Source organism: Haplochromis burtoni, unplaced genomic scaffold, assembly GCF_018398535.1.
Source record: "Haplochromis burtoni strain Fernald_Lab_line unplaced genomic scaffold, NCSU_Asbu1 Contig_381, whole genome shotgun sequence".
NCBI classification, from domain to species: Eukaryota; Metazoa; Chordata; class Actinopteri; order Cichliformes; family Cichlidae; genus Haplochromis; species Haplochromis burtoni.
The window spans coordinates 486,077-502,536 of record NW_024582742.1 but is presented as its reverse complement, the minus strand read 5'-3'; the positions used below and the strand labels follow the sequence as shown (position 1 = coordinate 502,536).

The window sequence follows — 16,460 nt, the reverse complement described above, 5'->3', positions numbered from 1 at the left end:
TAAAAAAATATCACATTTACCACAGAATCTGTACTGTTATATATTTACCATTATTATATTATATTATATATATTTACGTTATGGAAAGCAGTCCAGAGACTTTGGAAAGTCTTGCAAAACAGTTCAAACAGGTTTAGATGTTAACTGTGTTTCAAAATATGTTAATTTGTTCAAATTCCAAGTAAACAGACCTTTGCTAGGAGGGTTCTGACCAATAAAGCAGTGCATAAACAAACAAAATTTGCATGCGTTTTTTATTTCCCTCTGAATGCAAATGTGAGTAGAATCATAGTTAAACATTTCTTGAATTAATTTGCTCTAAATTAAGAACAAGCACTGCTGTGGGGAATGTGCAGCAACTTTGTGAACTTAAAAAAGTAAATGAATCTCAAGTGGCCATGACAAGCTGTTTTTTTATTTGGCGTAAACTTACAGGAGGTGGGATATCTTTCTCTTCTCATTGGAAAATTGACCTGTTTGTCTGTTTGTCAGTTTCTTTACATTGGATTCAGGACATAGCTTTACACAGCAAGGAGAGAAATAAAATAATGGTATATGGCAGCACTATCTTCATTTCGATCAGTTAATGTCACAAACTAGCCAGTGTTAGCTTATGACTCCGCCCTCTCACTCAAAAATGCTAAACACCAAAATGCAGAGTCCAAAACCAAGAAGTGATGATGGCTTTCCGGTAAAAGATCATGATGTAGTCTGCATCCATGGTCACCTCACACACATCTCACTGTGTCTGAGCTTCTTTGTGGGGACTTACAGCGAAACTAGGACTTCATGGTTTTGTGAACTTGGTGTCCTTTGTGGCCGCCTGAAGCTTTCTGATTGGTGAATTTGGCAGAGAAAGTTGAGCACACTGGGTAATAAGGCCAAAGGCAGCTAGCAGAAACACACAGAAGATGCACAAATATGACTAAAAAGCCAACTGCCAGCATAAAGTAACCCTGTGATAGCCAAACCCGTGGCCACACTCTAAAGTTGGTAACTTTTGTATTTTCATTCTTCATTTGAACATAGTAATACATTTTAGTTTCCAATAACTTTATTGATTGGTTTGGATACATTTGTTCTATTTGTAAGCGCGCACATTTAGTTTACTTATGTATTCATACTACTTCATTTCTTTGCTTTCTGACTACCCTGGGAGTTGCTGGACAAAAGATGGCAGCCAGGTTTTGAAACCATTAAATGAAAAGGAAGATAATTGGACCACACCACCACTTCCTGCTGAAGGGGAGAATGTGTGTTTTCTTTACTTTAAAAACAAAGTATTTGTATTTAATTAAATATTTGAGTTTAGGGTTTAATGGGGTTTTTGATTTTCTTCTTTAGTGTTTAGTTTATTAACAAACTAGATTGTACTGCATCGTTTGTGATTTATGATTTAGTTTTGTTTGTTACCCCTCATGTGTCACAATGGTCTGATCAGCCATTATATATACCCTTGTATGTCATTTCATGTTTAGGTCAATTATGTTTGTTTGTGGCAGTCATTTGGTTTGTTAAGTTTGCAGTCTTTGCCTGAGTTCAGTTCAGTTTCTTTGACCTCTTTCATGAGCTCAACATTTATTACTCTTGTAAATATAATTTTTGGGGGTTAAATAAATGGAAACTATATTTTTCTAATAATTCCTGGGACTCCTCCTGTTTTTCAGCTTGGTCCATCACAAACCCACAACATAATGCAGTGGCAAACATCAGTGATGGTTATATTTGCAGCAGAAAGAAAAGGTTAGCAAATGACGACTGGTAAAAATACAAACATCACAGTGTGTTTACATCTCTACTGGTCCTACTTGCAACGTGTATGCTGCAAACCCGTTTTCATTTTGGTGGCACATCGTTTTTAAGCTTTTTAAAGAAGATGGAAGAGTATTAAAGTAATCAAAGTAATCCATTCCTTCTGCATACTGACATGCCTGTTTCTCCATGTAGGTCGTGTGTTTATGCTGAGGTGGATCACTGAGAAATGAGTGATAATGTCCTAAGAGAGCAGCCTGACAGCTAAAGAAAAAAAAGAATTTCACTAAAGAAACTGAAGTGTCAAAGGATTAAACCAAAATGGCCACACCTTTCCAAACAAACAGAAAGTGGTGTATCCACTTAAACATAAACTGTGGTTCACCTTACAAAGAAAGAAAAAGGCTGACATCGGAGTTAATACCAAAGAAGAAGAAAGCAGATGGAGGACAAAGGAGCACCTGATCACTAAGTCCATGATGAGAAACACACAGCAGTTACTCAGTAAAGCAAAAAACATCCTTAAGTGGGCCAAGTAATGTGAGTAAGAATAGGATAGGATTTATTATTTCTATTTAATTCTGAAATTGCAATGAAACTGGAGGTTTCAATCTCAGTAACCACTCAACAACATCACCGAGCACTCGGGGAATGATCAGTTTTCCCTTATTAGCAACTGACTTCACAACGACTGCCTGCACCCACAACTGGTCAGGGAATACACATTTTATCCTAGTGACTGGTGGTTACCAGGAGGTCACTAACTGGTCACCTGTGTGACTGGGGCCTCAAGCCCAAACATTCCCACATTACCAAAATAACTATAAGTGTTTGTACAACGGGAAATTATGAAATGATCTAAAAGTGGGCGCTGTAGTCAAAGTTTTTTGGGATAATGTATGCAGGTAAGAAGCATGAAATATAGACCCAATATCAATCCTCCAGTGCAATCCGCTGCGTCACAAGTACCAGTCTGAAGCGGCAGTGGGCATGCTGGTGATTCCCTGCCAAGACTAAAGATCAGCCTTTTCCCCAACAGATGCGAGTCACAGCAGGAGAGGGCAACAAGCACGCCGGGTGGGCGAAGAGATAGAGAGAGAGAGAAGTAAAATAAAAACTGGGGGGAGTGAGGGGACAGGAAGGGAATGAGAAAGTTTTGAAGCACGACAGATTGTCAACCACCTCCTCCCTCCCATCTTCTCCATATCTATACAATCTCTCACTTTCATAGTTATCCTCATTTGCTGTATGCCTCTCTTAAACTGCTTTTACACATGGACATCAGTTCAGTTCAATGCATTTACTTATTTATTGTTACGACCCGGCTCAAGAGTTGCAACACAAATATGGAGACTAATACCAGAATTTCACAGAGATGAGGTTTTATTTTAAATTATATAGGGTGTTAGCTAAAATAGCTGGTGTGCCTCCCCGAAAGCCTGCCTCAGGTACGCCTTTATCCACACCTCACCAGGTGTGATCAATTAGCAACAGCTGAATACTCTTGCACTGCCGCTGCAAAGAGATTAGGGGCTGCAGAGTCACAAGAACAATCAACTCAAGGAACTTTATATCACAAGCTAAAAACTCTGCAACAGCACACGTCGCACAGCGTCAGGAGAATCTCATCCTGTCTCTGTCCAGAGTTGCCCTTTCACACATGTAGCCATGCAACAGGAGATGGTTTGTGTCAGACACATTCTCACTACCTCAGATTGCTTTGGGGCAAGGATGCTGCCTAGACAGAGCGTGCATGAAGAAGGACAGAGAGTAGCCTGCTCTATTCACTCAAGCAGTCAATCAGACATTACAAAGACTTTTGGCTAGCGACCTTACGGCGTACATTTCTAATAGGAGTGATGAGCGACTCCTTCAGGGCTGATAGAGGGTTTGGACCCTGACATCAAAGTTTAACTCTGATCACGTCTGGAGACAAGTTCAAAGTTTGCTCTCTCTCGTTCTCTCTCACACACAAACATTTCCTGTTGTCCCCTCCCCTCCCTCGGCTCTGTGTCAGAGAAGAGCTAAATGAGGAGCAGGAAAGGGCAGCACTCTCCAGAGACATGAGGGCGACTTCTTACTGGCAGCTCAGGTTTTCCATTTAGTTTCTGTCTAATACTCTTATATTTATCTTTATTATGGTAAGGCAGATGTGGATTTCTCTTCTGGCTTCACATTTCCCAGAATGACTCAAGAACCCTTAAACTGAGGAAGAAAAAAAATCTCTTTTATTTCAGTCAAGCTACAGAGCTCATAAATCTGGCTTGTAAACTCCTTCAGAATGGCAGCATCTCCTGTGGCTGCATTAAACCTTGGTTTACTGAGGCAATTGTAAGTGCAGATAATAGTGTCTGTTTTTCTACAGCAGATCTGTCCATTCAAAAGATGCATCATACAAACACATCTAATACTAGTGTGCTTTTCCAAATGCTGCAGGTTTCACACTTTAGATGCACAGGCTTAAAGCACATATGCACTTCTCTGCTTTAATTATTAAGTATTATTCACCTCTGGCTCTCTTCCACAGCACGTCTTTGTCCTGTCTTCTTTCTAAAAGGGAGTTTTTCCTTCCCACTGTTGCCAAAGTACTTACTCATAGGGTGTCATATGAGGGTTGGTGTTTTTCTTTGTTGTCTTTGTATCGCTGTGTGTTCTTTACGTTGCAATATGAAGCACCTTGAGGCAACTAAATTTAATTGAAGGTTCCTTAGTCTTTTGTCTTAGGAAAAGACTTTAGGGTTTGTTAAATTTTGAATTAGTCAGCTGATTATTAACACTATCTTAAAAAAACACACACACTAAAACCCCAATATTCAAATTCCCAGTGTCTCCAAAACATGGCTCAATGTGCCTGGAAAGAATCCAAGAAACATAACAGCTAATGGGAGGAGGAGGAGGAGGAGTACACCGGGAACTTGTTGAGCAGCCATTTCCAAAGTCAGGAGTCTTAAAACCCAATTTCAGATCTTTATTTTAATTGCAATACAAGAGACAGTGATGTATTTCTTTTAAATATTTAAACAAAACATAAACAACACAGGATGTTGACTATAAATGTTAACTCAGGCATAAACAATGTGTTAAGGCCAGTGTCTGACTCACCTGCCACTGGAACACTCGGTTAGTGTCACCTGTTACCTTAGCACTCAATGCTCTCGTCTAGATATTGAACATATTTGGTCAATATTTGATCATCTTTAACCTGTATATTTTAGTTTATTAATTTTTTTTATCAAAATAAAGCTGGTTACAGTAATAAAAATATAACATTCACATTTTTAAAATGTTAGAGGGTCTATTTTCTTATTTTTTCACCTGCAGTAGATGTATAACTCTGCAGTAAAGTCACAGTTAACCACCCAGCCCCAGTATTTCCCAGCCAGGTGTCTGTTTGTGGTCCTTGAGATCTGGACTTCAACTGGCAATGTCTGTACTTGTTTAGTTCAGGAGATATGAGGTGAGCCTTCATGATCTGGAGGTTCACTCCAATCAGAACCTGCAACGGACCTAGAATTGCTTCATGTGCTGAGCTTGCCAAGGCTGCAGGGACAACCAGCACCGTTAGAGTTCATCCACAGCAGAGCACAGAGCTGATTATCAAGTTACTGGCATAGCTGGCAATTTTAATATTTGCTTAGGAACAAACCACACGCAAAATTGGTTAGCTTGCCTCCTCCATTCAAGTGCACATGTACACAAATGCACATAATATTACCTATGCTAGAGGTTAGGCTTAATGTTAAAATAAGGTTTAACCAACGTTTAAAACCAAAGCTATTAAAGTTGTGTGTAATTTCATAGATGAATCCCAAGCTTGTTATTCTATTTATCATCCCCCTTTATTTTGTGCTTTTTCCTCTCTGTGCTCTCTCTCATGCATCCCTGGCCCTGCACCTAAAGGCTTCTGATCTGCAGCTTCTAGACTCACCAACCCGAGTGTTTGCACTTCTCTGTTCCGGATAAGCCAGATGGCTACCTTCCCTGACTCTAGTTCTATTTATTCTTGTTAAAATGTAGTTTTCTTCCCCGCTGTCTCAAAGTACTGCTTAAAATAAATTATAATCTTTCTCTTTGTGCTATACTAATACAATTTGACTTTTGCAATACAGTTCAAACTATCGGATGCTGTCAGTGGTGACTTTTCTTTTAATTTCTGATTAAATCTGATGCTCTCCTGAGCATTTATTACCTGACATTATTGCACATTTAATACCATATTTAATATATATGTATATATATAAACTATAAACTATAAAAGAAATTTGTTGTAACAATGCTTCTTGCCAATAAAGCTTTCCATTGGAAAATGTCTTTATTGCTCCTTAAATGGTGCCACATTTGTAAAGAAAATATTTTTTGGGAGTTCAGTATGTTGGTTGCACCCATGAAAAAACTACTGCAGCCTATTCTTCTATCGACTCTTGTTTTGAGCTTCTGGTACTGCGGTGCTGATAACAAGGCACCTGGTTTTCACCACCTGTGAGCATAGACCTTGCTAAAGTGGTCAATTGGTGTGTTTGACCAAGCATACCATGATTGACTGGTCTGTATTACCATAAAGCAACTTCAGGCTGGTGTTCTGCAACTCCGGGCTGCAGCATTATTTGGAGTGAGCCATGGTACTACCTGCAAACTGAAGGCCAAGTTACATTTAAGAGGAAATGTCAGAAACAGGCCTCGTCCCAGTGTACAGTACAGTACTACTGTAGGCAGTCTTCTACAGATTTGAAATCAAGGTTTGCAGGACAATATGGCCGACGGCTCTCTAACCCAGACAACCAGGAAGAGACTGCACACAGCCAATCTCCGGTATCATAGGGCTGCCAGGAGGCCTGTCATGATTATGTTTCAGTATCAGGCTGTTTGTGCTGGTGTTCACAGCATGGACATGGAACCTGAACATGTGACAAAATTCTGCAGCTTGGGTCATAACTTGCACTCCGTTAAGAGCTCATATTACCCCAGTTCTTCAGAAGCTTCACTGGTTGCCCATAGAAGCCAGGATACATTTTAAAATCTTACTTCTTACATACAAGTGTATCCATAAATCTGCTCCTTCATATTTGTGTGACCTGCTCCATATCACCACTGTTTCCCGCACTCTCAGATCATCATCTGCTATTCGTCTTACTGTTCTGTCCTCACACCTTATTACTATGGGGAACAGAGCTTTCAGTCGCTCTGCTCCTTGGCTCTGGAACTCTCCTCCTCCTGCACTAAGAAATATTGACTCCCTCTCCGTATTTAAGTCACAGCTCAAAACACATCTGTTTAAACTGGCTTATTCGCTTTAATGCTGATTTTATCTGTTGTCAAGCTCTGTTTTGTAATTTTAACTTATTTTATGTATTTTATGAATACTGTTCCTTTTATTGATTTTGTTTTTTGTAAGGTGACCTTGGGTTTCTGAAAGGCGCCCTCAAATAAAATGCATTATTATTATTATTATTTATGGATTGTTATGTTCAGCGATGAGTCCAGCTGCATACGGCAGTTGGATTCCCACAAAGACTTGGAGAACACTATGATGACAGCTGCAATGATAGGGTAACAGCTTTCAGTGGAGGCATTGTGATGGTGTGGGGCAGCATCTCTCTCACTGGAGACACAAGGCTTGTAATCATTGGACACAATCTCTGTGGAGCGAGATATCAAGACGGTAACCAATGGCAATTCTAAATCTCCACCTGTCGGTAATACCGATTAATGGTATACTGAGGTCCTCAGATCTCCTCTGCTAGCATTAGCCATGGCCCAGGTAGAGTGGTGGAGTGCAAAATAAAGAAGGGGTAGCCATCCCACAGCAGTATGTAACCAGCGTGAGGATGGGTTGCATGGTTCTTTCACATGTTACTGAGGAGCCTGGTGTCGTGATTTGATTTGTTATATGAATAAAACTGAACTGAATTGGAATACTATATGTGCACATCATAATACAATATCTGTACGACCGCTGTGAATGCATATGCAATGCACCAAAAAATTCAAGACATTTTTCATCTTTGTTGCATTGACTTCAGAGTTGGAAAATTGAATGTAGTTAATGGGAGTTGTATGCACTTACATCAAAAGACTGATACCAGATTCTGAAAGGAAGGAAATAATTACACTGTAAACAGTACTTCCTGAAAACCATAGCGAAGAAGAAGAGTTTTACAGCATATAAAGAGGCAGTAATTAGGTTTAACATTTACCATATCTTTTTACAGTAACAGTGCTTTTTGAAGCCATTGAGATACTCTGGGACGCAGAACACTCATAGACTAATAATTTGTAAGTCAGACAATAAACCAGTTTTATAATAGAGTTAGAATAGAATTCAACTTTATTGTCATTGCACATGTCACAGGTACAAGGCAACGAAATGCAGTTTGCATCCATCCAGAAGTGCTTTAGCCGTGATATAGATATATTACAATATATATTAGCAATAATATAGATATGTGAGTGTATTACAGAAATGGGTCTATTATGGTATGTTATAATGTACACGGTATGAAGTATGTTATGAATATGCTATAACTATAAGTATGTACAGGCTGTAGTGAGTACAAGCTATGTACAGGCTATGAACAGGATATAAATATGAAAAACTTTACAGAAATCATGAGATATACAGCTATACAGAAATGTGAACTATGCAGGTTATAAACAGTTGTAGAATTAAAAATTATCGTATGTACAGAATGATTATTTACACAGAGCTATACAGTAGTGCAGTTAAGATAAGTGAGATATGTGGATAATTCTACAGAGGTATATAAAGTGCTAGTGGTTGTGAGTGGTGGTTCAGTCCATGTTATTATTGTGTGTTTGAGGGTACAGTTGTCCATTGTGGGTGTGTGTATGTTCAGTCCATGTGTTAACGTGGGTCAGATGTCAGGAGGCAGAGTTCAGGAGTCTGACAGCTGTGGGGAAGAAGCTGTTCCGGTACCTGGTGGTCTTAGTCCGGAGGCTCCTGTAGGCGCCTCCCAGAGGGCAGGAGGGTGAAGAGTCCATGTGATGGGTGACTGGGGTCTTTGATGATTTTCCCAGCCCTTTTCAGACACCGCTTCCTGTAGATGTCTTTTATGGCAGGAAGTGGTGCTCCGGCGATGCGCTGGGCAGTTTTCACGACCCTCTGCAACGCCTTCCGGTCCGAGGCAGAGCAGTTCCCGTACCAGACTGTTATACAGTTGGTCAGGATGCTCTCGATGGTGCAGCGATAGAAGTTCACCAGGATGTCTGAGGACAGGTGGTTCTTCCTCAGAGTCCTCAAGAAGAAGAGGCGCTGGTGAGCCTTCTTGACCAGCTTGGAGCAGTTGGTCGTCCAGGTGAGATCCTCGGAGATGTGGACTCCCAGGAACTTGAAGCTGCTCACACGCTCCACAGCCGTCCCCTTAATGTGGATGGGTGGATGTGGGTCAGCATTCCTCCTGTAGTCCACGATGAGCTCCTTGGTCTTCTCGGTGTTAAGCAGCAGGTTGTTTCTGTCGCACCACTCAGCCAGACGATCCACCTCCTCCCTGTAGGCGGCCTCATCGTTGTCACTGATGAGGCCAATCACCGTGGTGTCATCTGCAAACTTAATGATGGTGTTGGAACCATCAGCAGGTCTGCAGTCGTGGGTGAAGAGGGAGTAGAGGAAAGGGCTCATCACACAGCCTTGTGGTACACCGGTGTTCATTGTGATTGTAGATGAGCAGTGGTTATCCAGCCGGACATGTTGGGGGCGGTTGGTCAGGAAGTCCAGTAACCATTTGCAGATGAGGGAACTGATGCCCAGGTCTGTCAGTTTCCTGATGAGTTGTGAGGGGTGGATTGTATTGAATGCTGAACTGAAGTCTATAAACAGCATTCTGGCGTAGGTGTTGTTGTTGTCCAGGTGTGAGAGGACAGAGTGCAGTGCGATGGAGACTGCATCCTCTGTGCTCCTGTTCTGGCGGTATGCGAATTGGTGGGGGTCCAGGGTGGGGGGGAGACAGGATTTGAAGTGTGCTAGGACCAGCTGCTCTAAGCACTTAGTGATGATGGGGGTGAGTGCTACTGGGCGGTAGTCATTGAGGCATAGATGGGTTGGAGTTTTTGGGTATCGGGACGATGGAGGTGGATTTGAAGCAGGCCGGTACCACAGCGTGGGCCAAGGACAGATTGAATATGTCTGTGAGCACTCCTGCAAGCTCCCCAGAACACGCTCTGAGAACACGCCCGGGGATGCCATCAGGACCTGCAGCCTTGTGGACATTGATCCTGCTCAGCACCGCTCCTACATCGGTGGGGGAGAGAGTCAGAGGTTGGTGGTCTGGCGTCACGTCTGCTTTGGTTGTGGTTGTGGGGTTCCCTCGCTCAAAACGAGCATAAAAGTTGTTGAGCTCGTTGAGGAAGGAGACATCAGAGGATGCGGGGGAGGGTTTGGTGGTCCTGTAGTCTGTAATGATCTGGAGTCATTTATGTTGGAAGTGATAGCAGAGCTGCACGTTTTTTTCAGAAATCTCTGTCAGAACATGCTATATCATGTTTAGGTGGAAGCTAGCAAGCTAACTTCCTGCTACCTTCTAACTCTGTTAAATGTAATAAATTCTGTTTTCATGGATGCCTGGATGTTAAACTTAATAGTTACACCTGGTAAAGCAGCAACATCGATCATTTTTTTTTTGTTTTTAGCTCTCAGTGATGCCGCAGTGATCATTTGACTTTGGGACCTGAAGGAGATGGAGTTTTGGACCCAGATTACTCAGCAAGGCTCCTGACTACGGTAGCCGTAATGCTCTGACAATTCATCAAGCAGTGCAGCTTCGTAGCTTACCAAAGTCGGACTAAAACATTTTTGACAGATTTGTGAGCGCCGTGTACCACATAAAATTGGTTCGAGGTCAGTAAGCACAACCAGTGTTGCCAATTTAGCGACTTTGTCGCTATATTTAGCGAGTTTTCAGACCCCCTTAGCGACCTTTTTTCTAAAAAGCGACTAGCGACAAATCTGGCGACTTTTTCTGGTGTTATTGGAGACTTATTTACGACGACTTTTTGACGTGAAAATGCCTATCGCTCTTACTCTCAACAAGCAGCGGTGCTGCGGTGGGCACCTCACCCGTGCCAAAGTGCTCACGGGCGGAGGATAGTCCTCCCCCAGCTGCTATCAGGGCAGGAGATGTTCACCCCTATGCGTCCAAACTGCAAATGAATGGCGCATGAGCAAAGCTGCTGCTCCCGCACTGACTGTAACGCAGTCAGTTCTTCTTTTACTGTTATGCTGTTTTGTGGATCACAAGGTTTAAAACTACTAATAAACACACACACACACACACAGTAACTCCACCAGAGTGACAATTTCGGGTCACTTTTGCCAGTCCAAGCCCAGATAAAGGAGCAGGGTTGGAATTGTGACATTAAAAAACAATAATTACTAAAAGAAATTTAATTTGTAGTTCTAAATCAATTCTAAATGCACTTAGGACACTTTTTACTCACTTTATGTCTCTTCCACAATGTTATTTCTCTCTCCAACAACGTAGGTTACAATTACATTAGCATGACCAATTATGCACATTAGGCGATTACGTCATTTAGTGACTTCTAGCGACTTTTAGGACAACCAATAGCGATTTTCCTTACTGAGGAGTTGGCAACACTGAGCACAACCAAAATTCATACATAAGGCGCACTGACGATTTTTGAGAAAATTAAAGGATTTTAAGTGCGCCTTATAGTGCGGAAAATACAGTATATGCAACTTTTAATATACAGTTACTCTTGAAACAGACCTTTAAATTTGTAATTTCTAATTGTATGACATAAAATAGAAGACAAGAATAGAGCTGAAGAATGACCTTTCATACCACTGACAACATCTAAGAGAACCAACAAGCCTTTTCAGATCAGTGATCTAAGTAGTGGATCTGAGCATGGATCGGTTTCTCTTGTGTCCAGGAAACAAAAACAGGCTGTGGGAGGAAATTGAAAGCTACAGAAATTAATATTCCTTTTCAAAAACCTGTGGCATGATGCCTGAAATACATACTGTAGCACAGAAAGAAGGCAGCAGGTGCAAGCAGTACAACCGTCACACATTAATTAAACATCTCTAGGTAAATGAGGCGGTCCACCCACCTATATGCTTACACCTAACATTTAGGTAAATTAGCCAACAGTAAATGCCAAACCTTGGTTGCTCAGATTGGAAGTCACTTATGAGAGATACAGGGGGACTTAAATGATATGGTTTCATGAAATCCTGGCACAGCTTCCTTTAACAGCACACAAGTAACGTGAATCCTTATTTCTGAAAAAAAAAATGCCTATCTGGCTGAGATTTTTTAAGAATTTTAAAAGAATGAAACTTTGAAATGTTCCCCAGTCCTTAAACTGTTTCTGCAGATATTGTGTAGTACCATTTATTGTTAAAAATTGTCAAACTAAAGCTGGATTAACTTGGAGGATGAAATTCCCACTCAGTGTGCCTAACATGTAAAGAAAAAAAATCCCTGGTTTAAGAACAGGAGGGTACACAAATCCCTGGGAGAGCTGTGTCAGGATGGGCATCTGGTGTAAAAAGTCTGCCAAGTCAAACGTGCCACTCTGCACTGTGGTAACTCCTCGTGAATAAAAGAGCAGCCAAAAGCTGCTTTTTTATGGAATGCCCACCCAGAGGGAAAAAAGCTTTCTTCTGCTACCTCACAGTCAGTCGCATCAAGTTTTTTAGTAAAGAGGAAATAAATAATATGCAAAAAAAAGATAAATAATATGCAAAAATATACTTGAAAATTTGACACAGCTGCTAGCAAAGTGTAGATAATGCCACCGAATATAAGTGTATATAAAAAGTTTTCTGGAGGAGGTTTCTAAGAACTTAAAAAAATGGATAAAAGGAATTCAAGAATGAAATAGGTGATCTCTCCGGTAACATCACTGTTTCTCCTAATGCATTTATGTCAGGACAGGAAGTCTACCCACATTCAAAGAATTGTGATTTGATACTTTTAACAGATTTTTTGGCTTTTTTGTTGCAAACAAAACCAATCACCAAACAAACGGAATTAAATCCTGGCTAATTTAAATGCATATTTAGTGCAAATTAATGACCTTTTTCCAACATATTTTCTGTAATTTCATGAGATCTGATTAAGGAAACTTTATTTTTGCAGGTTATAATTCTTAGAAAGAAAAACAATGTATTGGCAGGTCACACATGATATAAAATGGAGCGATAAGTAAATCTAGTCATAATGGAGAAAACTTAAAAAATCTTAAAAACTGCCCAACTATTGGACAATTTTAAACATTTTTCTAATGGATTTTTAAAGGGTTTTGTTGAAAATAAATCAATCACACAATCAATCTAACAAAAAAGTGCAAATGGCACATCAGAAACCCCTTTCCCATTTAAAATGCCTCCTTCAAAAAGAAAATGAACCCAACAACATTTCAAGCTCAATTTGGCTCTTTGTCAGTTACAGGGAAATGAACACACTCAGCTGTGAGTCAAAAGACTATTTTCCACTGCAGGAACTAGTGGGCTGCTTAAGGGTTGCCCACAACTTTTTGGTTGGACTGTTTTTGATATAAAAAGCATCAGCTCCGGGTACAGCAGCAATCTAAAATGAAATCTAATGTATTTACTATCCTGTCACTAAACCGTGTCCTCATGTGTACTGGTAGCCATGGTAATGACGTACGGATAGTTCGGATGTCATTATGTCGTCACCTGAAGCGTCATCAACATCTCATGGTCTCCAGGTGCTACATAACTGCTAATATAGTCACTTTAAAGGTACAATGCCTATACTAATAGAAGCTGGAGCTACTGCACATGACCTACATTCCCTTTAGTGTTGCAGCTACTTTGGCGCAGAAAGAATTTACATGGCTGAAAAAACTATTAGACAGCCATTCTTATAAAAATTAGCACTATCACACACATGCTCCTGGGAACAAGGGGAAAAACTACTATTGGAGAAACTGTCTTAGCAGTGGCACTACACAATAAGACATATTCCAGGAAATATAAACTTAGTGGTTATGAAAACATTTATCAGTGCTTTGCCCCACCCCTTACCCCCACCGCCCAAGTGGTAGGACATTTGCCTGCCCATCATGGTCAAAATTAAATAATACCCAATATAGTTGTCTTGTTTACTCTAAAATTATTTTTGCCTCGTTCATCATACATGTAAGGATATTCAGTTTACTATCACAAATACCTGGGACAGGAAGAAAATATCAGAATATGTGAGACGAGTGAACCAGTCCATTTTGATCTTATTGTTTCGGATTCATTGATTTTTCTAATTGATAAACTAATACACATTTGCTACCTCGTTTTTTGTATTAAGACTTGTGTTTACAAATTACAAGTTGTAGCTTCTGGCTTATGACAAAGTGAAATATCTATGACCTGTGATGCTGCAGGTTTATCACAGCCATTCCCAAAGAAATTCTCCACACCCTCGTGTGAAATATTCTGCAATCCAATCACTACATTAACTGTGCAAAAAACAACAACAAACACCTGCAGCAGGTACAACACAAGTTAAATTGCACTGTAATAGTTCTCTTATTTCTCTAGCCTGCCTCTTCATTGTGACCTGTGATAGCAGGAAAAGCAAGAGGTGGTCAGAAAGGCAATTAAGATGTTCCAGCAATTACTGCAGCCTGGTGTAGCAGTTAGTGATGCTATTTGCTGTAAGTGTGTTTGACAAGTCAGAATGTCTGCTGTGAAAAACGTAGCTTCAGTTTTCATCATGTATAACATTTCATATGGGAGTTTAATAAAGAGTAACTGTTTCAGTGTAATTTTTACATTTTCATTTGTAGTATGTATATGTATGTATGTTGCTATTATTATAATAAAACAGCCAATTATCAGCTGCTGGTTTTTTTTATTCTAATAGCCAAGAGCTATTAGCTATATTATATAATAATATAACAAATGTGCCTGACCTGTTAGCCACTGATAAAGTTGTTGTTAAAGAAAGGTGGCGCTGAAACGTCTTTAAGTAGGTTAGATTAACCAACATCATGCACAGCTCTAAGTCCCGCTGACTTAACACACATAACAGTAACATTCAGCATATGAGGAGATGCTCCACAAACTCTGTTGCAAGACTTTTAAAAAAGTCCATGTGCTGTGTACAGCTCAGTCAGAAGCTACTGCAGGGTTCTGTTTACTGTAAAAAGTGATAAATAAATAAATGTTTAAAAGCCACATTTTTACCTTGGACGTCTTCGGTGGTGACTCTTCTCAATGATTTATTCCTTTCGCCTTGTTGGCCCCTTCCTCTCTTCTTTCTTCTCTTAGTGAAGCTTCATTTCTCCGACTCTCCGGGCGCACCGAGGATGGTGGAGCGGCTCTGCTCTGGGGAAACTTCCAGCCCAAGTGCGGGTCTATGGACGGGAGGAGAGAGGGGGCAAGTAGCGATGGGAAGGAGGAGAGAGCGTCGAGAGAGAGAGGAGAGCGAGAGGCAGCGAACGATCTTTAAACCCGATCTTCTGGAGAGAAAGCCGACTGCTGTCGCGCTGAAATTCAATATGAGGCGACAGACACTCGGCGCGGCTCCTTGCGGCACGTCTCCCTGCCTGACAGGGAAACAGGGGAGTGAGAGAGGAGGTGGTGGGAAGGGCGACGGGGGGCCGTGTATTATAGGGACACCAAGAAAGTGCCTTCCTTCAAGACAAGTGGATGTGTGTCTGTGGACGGCAGTCATTTCTGCATCCAGAGCAGGAATCATCCCCACACTGCGTGTACCGTCATTTAAAAAAGGATTCAGATATTTCATTATCAGCAGAGGAGGTTACACTGAAGCCTCTCGCCGTTTAATAAAACATCTTCATTACAGCCTGGCAAAAGCTGGAGGTTTTCTATGGAGCTCATGAAAAGAAATCAGGTATTAAAGGATCTGAATTTCTTTATAAAAGATGAAGCAACCCCCTGACACTACATATCACCAGGGTATTATTAAAATATCATACGTAGCACAATGTAAGAGCCCATTGAGGAGTTTACACTCTTTTTTTCAAGCATGATAGTGGCCCAAAAGTAACCATAGTAATAGTTAGAATAGTTATAATAATAACTATTTTTTAATGTTGGATTTTGTAAGGAGTTGACTGGAACCAGAAGAGGTTATGACAAAAACAAGTTTCCTGATGTCAGGGTGCATTCACACAACACGAAGTTGCTGTGTGCTTCAACAGCGTGGCTTATCATTAACAAATAAGGGTGTCCTTGTGGTAGAAAGAAGACGAAGAGATAATTCCATGGAAAACATTAGCAAATGAAAAGTCTGATAACACAGGGTCATTGCCGTGGTTGAGTTTGACTTCATTGCTTGTTAAAAGTACAAGTTAAAAGGATGTTACAGTGTCCAGCAGCAGCCCTTATACCATTAGAATATTGTGATAAAGTGATTAAAGAGAAACAGTCAGTGTTTTGTTGGGTTGTAAATTCAGTTTCACTGTAACGTTTATCTTTAGAGACGGCAGAGAGAGCGGGGAAAGGAGCGACACAGCTAAAGGAGAAAGAGCAAAAAGAGAAACAGGTGAGAAAATAGAAAATATTCACTTTGTAAAAGAAATAGATTCTGTTCAATTCTTCCATCGGTATGACAGAGGCGGAGCCAGACTATTTGAAACACCCGGGGCTTAGCCCTAAAGGGTAGTATGCATGTGGGATTTTTTTTTTTTTTGGGGGGGGGGGGGGGGGGGGGGGGGGGCGGGGGGGGGCGGGGGGG

The 16,460-nt window shown here is 40.8% G+C and overlaps 1 long non-coding RNA gene across 1 annotated transcript in view; it reads right to left on the bottom strand.

Annotated features, from left to right (window-relative positions):
- LOC121811917 overlaps positions 1–15,038 on the bottom strand; it is a 76,769-nt gene extending 61,731 nt beyond the window's left edge. Inside the window, exon 1 of the long non-coding RNA XR_006052755.1 lies at positions 14,945–15,038. This is a non-coding gene — a long non-coding RNA (uncharacterized LOC121811917). The remainder of the gene's footprint in view (positions 1–14,944) is intronic.
- Between the last annotated feature and the right edge of the window lie 1,422 nt (positions 15,039–16,460).